At 38.6% G+C, this 8632-nt stretch overlaps 1 long non-coding RNA gene across 1 annotated transcript; it reads left to right on the top strand.

Annotated features, from left to right (window-relative positions):
• The first annotated feature begins 2798 nt into the window (after positions 1–2798).
• Positions 2799–6231, top strand: LOC148861575 (uncharacterized). The gene is made up of 2 exons (XR_016112517.1): positions 2799–3334; positions 5949–6231. It is a non-coding gene; the product is annotated as an uncharacterized LOC148861575 (long non-coding RNA).
• The last annotated feature ends 2401 nt before the right edge of the window (positions 6232–8632 follow it).

Here is an 8632-nt window from a genome sequence, read left to right as displayed (position 1 = left end):
AAAATAAGGAAAATGGCATTGATCGCGGTGTGAGTTCTGAACCTGAAGAATCTCGGGGTAGCTCTTTTAAAGGGAGATCAAATTTTGAGTTAGATACTGACAGTTTGGCATCAAGGAGAAATAAGTGTAAAACCCACTTCACATTCAGGCATGAACTGCAATGCATACCATATCCACTAGGTCTCTAGTCTTAAATGCTTCACATTCTTGAAACTACAAATTTCCTTCAGGGCATTTTGGGTTTGGAGCCACAGGAGTACACAACCCATGCCGAAAAGCAAAGCTATTCACACAAAGGGATAGAGAAAACAACACAGAAAAGCATGAATGATGCAATTTACCACCGAAAAATAGAGCTATTCATACACATACATACACACACAGAATAACACAGACAAACAAGAACGATGCAGTTTGCCCTAAGTAGATCAAACGTGCTGTCAATCGGGAATATCAAGTAGATCTGCTTGGATCCTGGGTTGGCCATCCCACCTTGTGGTGAGCATTGGAGATAATGTTGGTTTTGATCAATTAAGCATGGATTTGGATGATCTCTAAGGTAATTTTTTATCTTTGAAGAAGAGAGAAAAATGGGTTCTCTAGTGGGAATCCTATTGAGGGAGAAAAATTCATACGGACGAGTCAATAAGGAAGATATTCTCCATTGATTAAGAGTTGAGACTGCTTGAAGAGGAGTCACATTAGACCGAGAACTACATATGATAATCATGGAGGAAAAAATGAACAACTAATAATAGTGGGCCTAGCAACCATTGTTTGGAGGGAGAGGGAGTATACAGGTGAAAAAGAGTTGTTGTCAACTGAGAACGTCAAATTTGCCCCAAGCCAATAAGCTTACTTACAAGGTTGGCGACAATGATGGCCTTGTCAACCACCCCATGCTTCTTTCGTTGGAATCCAAATCAACTTCTCGTCTGTCAATTGTCACACTATTCTTCGGATTCAATGTATGAATCTTGTATTTGTTTAGGGTTAATGCTCAATTATTATCACGATCAATAAGCCATTGTGTGTAGTTGCATCCTCTTCCAAGGGCCGAAGGGCATATTAGTAGTCGTTGTCGGATTCATCTAGGTCTTCATCTCCTCAATACTATTATCATCGTAGACATGGACATAGTCCAATTAATTGTTATAGAAGGTCTCATTATGAATCAAATCACCATCATGATCGAGTAGAGTTGATCTATCATGCAAACCTTAGGAGAAGACCAAGGTCTAGTAGCTTGTCCCAATTCGACCTTAGCGATCACAAGGACTAGGGCACACCATTTCTTGATAAAGGTTTTATGAATAGTATTTTAGGAATAGAGGTAAAAGGGTATTCTAGGAATAAAGGTAAACAGGGTATTTTAGGAATTTTTAAAAAATATATCAATCATGTGATGTCACATGAGATGGAAAGTTAATGGCAAGGGAGGTTTTACACAATTGTCAAAAAACACTTGGGGGTACTTTAAGACAACATATAAACAGTAAGGGTAGAGTGAGTCAATTAGTTAAACCATAAGGGTAGTTTAAGAAATTTATCCATAAGAAAATGACCATTTTAACCATAAAAATCTATTATTAAGAGAGATAATTTTATCACACAATTTTGGCAACTTCCACTCTAGGTGGGTAACTTTTCCATGGACCCCACATAAATATGAAAAAAAAACATAGGTACCAACTTTCTCCAATCTCAAAATCCAAAAAAGAATGCACCCAAAATTTTGTTTGCATGATATTTGGTGTCAACACCCGATTTTTGCTCGGTCCACTGCTTAACCCCCCTTTTCACTTTGAAACTTGATCAGACTCTTCCAATCTCTCTGAAACACCCCAAAACCCCTACTTTCAATCTAAAAGTTCTCAAATCCACCGTTAAATATATCCTGTACCAATCCGATGGCCCCAACCAACCCCCATCTGCACTTTAACCCTAAGATCAGACACCACCATTAGACTAAAAGACCTACCAAAATACTTATCCATCAAATCTCAACTCAAAATTCCCAAGTTTACACTCTCATCAAGCAAATATTCTATTTTGACCCCTAATGTTAACCCAAAACACTTATAACCTAAATCCCCTTGATCCAAACCCATATGAGCCAATCAAACCATACAATTGATCCCTAGACACACCAAAACGCCTACCCATAAACTTTCAACCCAAGATTTCCCCGTTTACCATTCATCAAACCTAAATTTTGTTTCAAATCCTCTTATTAACCCAAATTCCTATAATTTTGACCCTTGAACCAATCAAACATTGCCACCAGATCCTAAATACTCTAAAATACCCACATGCAAAATTGCAACCCAAAATACCCTTGTTTGCTCCTCTATACACAGATTCCATTTCAAGATTCTAGACTGACAGAATTAAACCCCTTTTCATTTGCCTAATCCAGGCCTAGTTAGGCCAATCTAACCCCATCGATCAATTCAGAATGTCCAGAAACCCTACCTTACAAAATTTCAGCCAAAAATACCCTATTTACCCCTTATGCAAAAAAATTCCATTTCGACCAATCTCACTAGCCCACACATGCAAAAACACTATACACACTCAGACCCATCTCAACCCTTCACATTTTGACCCAAAATCTTAGCCATCCATCCAAAACTCTCGGTTTGACCCCCTAGACCCAATTTGACCCAAATATCTCATAATTACAAAAATGTCATTCGGAGCCTCCAAAATTACGAAAATCCCATTATTCCCTATTATAAATACAAAGGTAAATTTAAAATTTAACCTCATTTCCTCGTTCCTTCGAACCGAATTGAGAGGCGGCGACGATCTCCTCCCTTAATCTCTTCCCTGTTCTTTTCCCCCACCTCTTTCTTTTTATTCCCCCATCTATCTCTCCCACTTTTCTGTTATTTTCTGATTTTTCTTTTCCCCTTCGTTCTCTCCCTCTCTCCCTTCCCATGTTTCAATCACCGTTGCTTGCAATAGTGGATCTAAACACAGCTGTGGTGGAGAACCTTCCCTTTCCTCCAATCTTCTCATCTCTCTCTCTCTCTCTCTCCTCTCCCTCCCTCTTTTCATTACTTTCCATTGTCACCAATCAATCGAATCCCCATTTCTCTTTATCGTTCTCTGGTAGAGCTGAACCAATGGTAGTAGCTATCGCCCGAAGCATCTCTTTATCGTCGTTCTCAGTCATCCGAAAAAGTCAAGTTCGTGAGGCTTTCTCGACTTCCCTATACTAACAATGCTCCGCGGAAGTTGACTCTGTTTAAAGACCCATAACCAGAAGTTGAAGCAGACTGAAACTATTCCTGCTGCTAATTGTGTTCCCAGGCCACATCTCCATTAGGTAACACTCATTTTTTGCTCAATCGACAACTGGTTTTCATGTGTTTTCTTTCATTGTGTGCTCCCCCTTTTTTTATATCTAGGATTGGGAGGAGAGAGATTGGGCTAATTCAGCTCTAGTAACTCTCTATACCAGCCTGGATTGGCTTATTCGATTCCACTCTTTTCTTTTACTGTGATAGATATGCAGATTTTAGTTGAACCCGTTGGTTTATTTTGGTTTTCTAATCGCTAATGTTTTCTATATTTCCCAATGATTGTTTTAATCAAATCTATTAGTTGAATCTATGGTTTTCAGTTTTCCCGCTCATTAGTGGCTATCATTGATTCCATTCGTACTTTTTGCTATTGCTCTGTTTATTGAAGTTCAAAATCTTGTCAAATAGAATAGTTGAAGGTGTTGAATACTAGTAATCATTCCATGTTTCTAGTTGTTCTATTTATTCTCTGTAGCTTTATCAACTAGTGTTTGTCGTCATTGCTATGCTTAAGGTGTATGCAACGTGTGTTTGTGTTCTTTTAATCCGTATTGTTTAGTTCATATTAGATTTTGTTATGAAAGTTAGACTGAATAGCTGTCAGGTTTTCCCTTTCTAAGATAGATGAAAATCATGATTATGTGTTGATTAATGGCAAAGAATTGTGTAGATTAGGATGAGAGAAAGGGTGGATGGTAGGGAATAAATAAGATCTGAAAATACAAGGAATAAAAAAATATATACGATGAAAAAGCTGGAAAGGAATGCAGTTGTGTTTTTATTTAGGAAGAAGGAAATGGGTTTGGGGATAAATCCAGATGCTTGAATTTCTATAATAGATAAAAGGGCAAGGAATCGATTAGCAAGTTAGGTCCAAAGAAAATAATAATAATAACAAGAGATAGTATAATCATAAAAAAAAAAGATAAAAAGGAAAAAGGAAAAAAATAAAATATATAAAACATAAAATAAAGCATAAAGGAGAGAAATAGCAATAATGTAAATCCGGTGTGGTGGGTTCGAATCCATGGAGTTAGGTATTTAGCTTTATGAATTAGAATCTTTTTATAGGAAGAAATAAGCCTTTAAAAGGGAAGAAATAATAAAAGTAAAAGCATAGAAATAAAAATAAAAATAAAAAATGATGATAAAAATATGGAAAATATAAAACATTAAAAAAATAATTAGAGAATAAAAAAACAAAAAAAGTGATAAAAATAAGACAAATAAAAATTAAAGGAAGAAAATATGATAAAATTAAATTAAAATAATAATAATAAAAGAAGAAAATAGAATAAATAACAATATAAATAGTGGAAATTTCCAGGGGTGTTTTGTTCCTTATTTGTTTTGCTTTATTATTCTCTTAGACAATTGGATCTTCGTTTATTTATATTTGTAATTATTGGTATTCCATGTGGGCTCCACCTATGTGACCCAGGAGAGGGGTGCCTAACTCCTTTCCCTCTCCTATTTGAGTCTTACCCAAATTGGTGTAGTTAGTGCCTTTGACTTTGGAGTCACTACAAACAAAAATGATTTTTTATGTCATTCTTGGAGGTTCCATCATCTCCATCATAGACTTATGCATCTAATGGTTTGTCTGTCAAACAACACCATATAAATGTTTATCAACCACTTTCTTATTTTTCAAGATAAAAATAATACAATATATTTATTAAATAGACGCCCATAGTAATAAATTGACATAGGGTGATCATTTCAATTCTTGAGAATTGAGGTAGGAATATCAAATATTCGAAATCCATTTCGATAGGTCAAAGGCACCATTCATTTTTGAGAAGATACTTATTCAAGTAAATGCATCAACTTAATGACCCGTGCATTTACCCATGTTATTTTATTTCCAAGGTAAATAAGACAATGATCATTTTAGTCATAAAAAATCCATTATTAAAAGGGGTAGCTTTGTCTCATCCAAGTGTTCTCAACTTTCTCCTATGTCAGAAAGTTAATTATTCACCTAGGAAATGAGTATCACTTACTCATGTAAGTGATATCTAGGGAAAATGAATTTTTCATAATACCCCATATAAATAAAAAAAAAATAAAGAACATGGGTATCCAAGTCAATGAAAACCAATTCCAATTGACTTACTTCCCCTCTCCATCTCAAAATCCAAAAAAAACAAACGGGCCCAAAGTGCAAACACAAAGGCCATGTTTGGGAATAGTGCATGTTAGGGTCATGCCTTAGTTGGTTGAAGTCGCCACGTGGGTGTTGTCGTGTCCTAGGTCAATCCGAGAACATCGTATAATCCCATAAGCGAGAACCTTGAGGAAGCATAATCTCTTACAGATAGACACCCTTGTCAGGGAAGGTAGAGCCTTCCAAAGGCCTTGGTGGGCAACCTCTTCCCTAAAATCCCACAAGGAACATGTTTGAGTGCATCACTACACTTGATTATTTAAAGGCATCTCCACACCCCAAAGGTTTGCTATATTGAGTTCTCTCACTACTTCTTGCTCCCTTACTCTCATTCCTCTTCTTCGGCTCAAACTAGCTCATCCTTAACAACTCGGCCCAACCGATCTCACCATCCTTTATTGACTTGAGCATCGAAATGCCTTCCCTGGGACAATATCCTCAAGCCATTGGCATTGCTTTGCTTACAGATCTGTTCCATGCACAAATTCGTCCTTCCACCTCAGCTCATCCAAGTTAGTATGATTACCTGTTACATGTCTTCCTCAACTATAGCTCTGATCAGATATCAATGATTAAGTGCATATATGCACCAGGTTCAATTTAGCAGGTATTTGGCAAGGATGTATTTATATATTGATAATAGTAGCAAATACAAATTCCAATACATGTTTGTATTCAAATGATTGCAAAGATGGATGCACACTTTTGCACTCAAGTTGTTCAATGTAAAAAAAATGTGGATTTGAGTCTTAGGAGTCCTGTTTGTATCTATCACAATTAAAAATTATTTGACAAGAATACAAAATTAAACTGACTTTGTATTTTTATGAACCAAACATATTTGTATTTGTAATGATTATTTGTATATCTCCCAGATGCAATGAAAAAATCATATGGTATAAAATTATAAACCAATTAACCAGTATCATAGAAGTCCACCAATTACTATCAAATTCAGTAAATGGCATATGCGATACAATTTGATAATATGTGATATTTCATAACTAATGGAACAAATCGGGTCGTAGCCAAACAAATCGGAGTATATCCGAATTCAATCAGTTAACTAAATAAACTAAGTTTTCCAATCTGACCCAATTTGTTAAGATAAAGGGAGATGTCTAAATTCGGCTCTTATCGGGTTGAATTCGGATTTAGAAAGGGTTTGATCCCACTTATTTGAAGTCGTGCCACCAATAATGTATTATTCATCGAACTTCATGGGACGTTTCAATTGTAGAAAGCTATAATGACATCATAGACTTATCTAATAATTTTAAAATGCGCAAATGATTAGGTGTAATTTGGTTGGTTCGATTAGGTTTAGATGAAAATTTGTAACCTAATTGATAATTTAGCTTAGCCATTTAAATCAAACCAAACTGGATTCAACAAACCTCGCCTAATCAAATTCGAGCTTTTAATTAATTTGGTCCATTTTTTATGGGCTTTAATTTTAGCACTCTAAGCCCAATACATAAGTTCACATTCATAAATTGATGGTGCGCAATCCGGATGGTTCTAGCTATCAACAATCTTGCCTTTGACTAGAGCAACAGGGAGCTTGAAACGGAGAAGATGAGGGAACTCTGGGGGGAACCCGGTGAGATTGCTTCGAAGCTCAAGTTAGTATTTTTTCAAAGGCAAAATAAAACTAGATGGTGCAAAGTTTGCATACTTTGTTGTTGGGGGTAGGGGGATTTTTATAACCACTTCGCGCACTCACTTGGAGGCTTCTGTCAGGTTGGGTATGATTACTTTTGTGCTTCTGCCAGTTCGGGTGTCATCCCTTCTGCTGTGACAGAACCGCCACTGCCCCTTGTTGGAGCCGTTTCTGTAACTGGAGATGGCGGTGGTAGGTGGCCATTTGATGTGCGGCTGTCAAGCGTCAGATCCCAAGTCAGTCAGGTGCACTGCCCCTGGATACGAACTTCCTCGGTGTCGGGCATGGTACGGTTGTTCAGTTTGGCGTCCTGGAGGCGAAGTGTTAGATTGGTGAGCGAGGTGAAGTCTTGAGTTCGGATGTGTGTCCCGAACTACCATAGGGCAGGCCAGTTTGGGCTACTGCCCTTTGGGTTTGGCTCGTGGCCTAAGGGGGAGTTCGGGCTCCTAGTTGGGAGTTCGGACTGCTAGTAGGGAGTTTGGACTGCTGGTTCTTCCCTTTGGTGCTCGTGCCTTAGGCGTGCTGTTGTGTCGAACTGTTGCCTTTGCCACGTGTTGCTTAATTATGAGGTCGGGCCAAATCTTCCTTCATCGATTGCCCCCCACTCCTTGTGCTAAGGGTCTTGCCCTAGCGCGGGGAGTTCGCGAGGTGGTCGGTGGATTTGTCCCATACTTCGAATCCTGATAGCGTGAGGTGCGTTGTCAGGGTTCTTTGGGTTTTTCGAGCGCCTAAAAGGCGGGAGACGTGCCTACCTGCTTTACAAATGTTGACAGACATGGCGGCGCGCCGCTGGGAGTCGTGACAAAGGGTCTTTTCGATTTTGAAAAAACGTGCCATTGTCGTTTGAAAGGCGAGGAGATGTGCGTTGGTCGTTTTGTCAGTTACAGAAAGATGTGCGCCAATCACGTCTTGATCTCAGGGGACGTGCGGTCAGCGCCAATGCGGGCCGTCGAATTGGCTCTGATCTGCATTGTTGGTTCTCGATTACTGTGCGTATAAATAGTAGGGGACTCTAGTCGTTTTGTCACTTCTGCGTTTTGCTTCTTGAGCTCGCGTCCAAGTTTTAGCTCACGTCGAGGCTTTTTAGTTCGCCTTCAAAGTTTTTTGCTTGTTCCAATTTCCGGAGTCTGTTCAAACATTTTTTTGGGTGAGTACTTTCTTGGAATCCACCTTTTCTCCTGGATGTCTAGCTTGGATAGCTCAAACGGTTCTTCAAGTGGGTATGATGCAGGTTTTACTAACCAAGTTGCATCCCCCGATGGCCTTAACGAACCAGAGGTAGAACTTGAGGACGAGTTTGAACCCGTAGGCCAAGCCGCTTCGGGTAGTTTTCGTCTACATCTCGTCGATGTCGGATGCTAGACAGGTTTGGTCCTTCGACCATGACGCCCGAGGGGCTCCGATCCCTTATTACCTCTTACAATTTGCCTAGGGAGTATGCCTATTTCATTCTTTCGGGTAGTTTTCCTTGGAACATGGTTCTGATGA

This window comes from Nelumbo lutea, chromosome 4 (assembly GCF_056320005.1).
Source record: "Nelumbo lutea isolate HS-2025 chromosome 4, American lotus-T2T, whole genome shotgun sequence".
Classification (NCBI taxonomy): Eukaryota; Viridiplantae; Streptophyta; class Magnoliopsida; order Proteales; family Nelumbonaceae; genus Nelumbo; species Nelumbo lutea.
The sequence above is the reverse complement of the archived record's forward strand: the minus strand, read 5'-3'. Positions and strand labels throughout refer to the sequence as shown.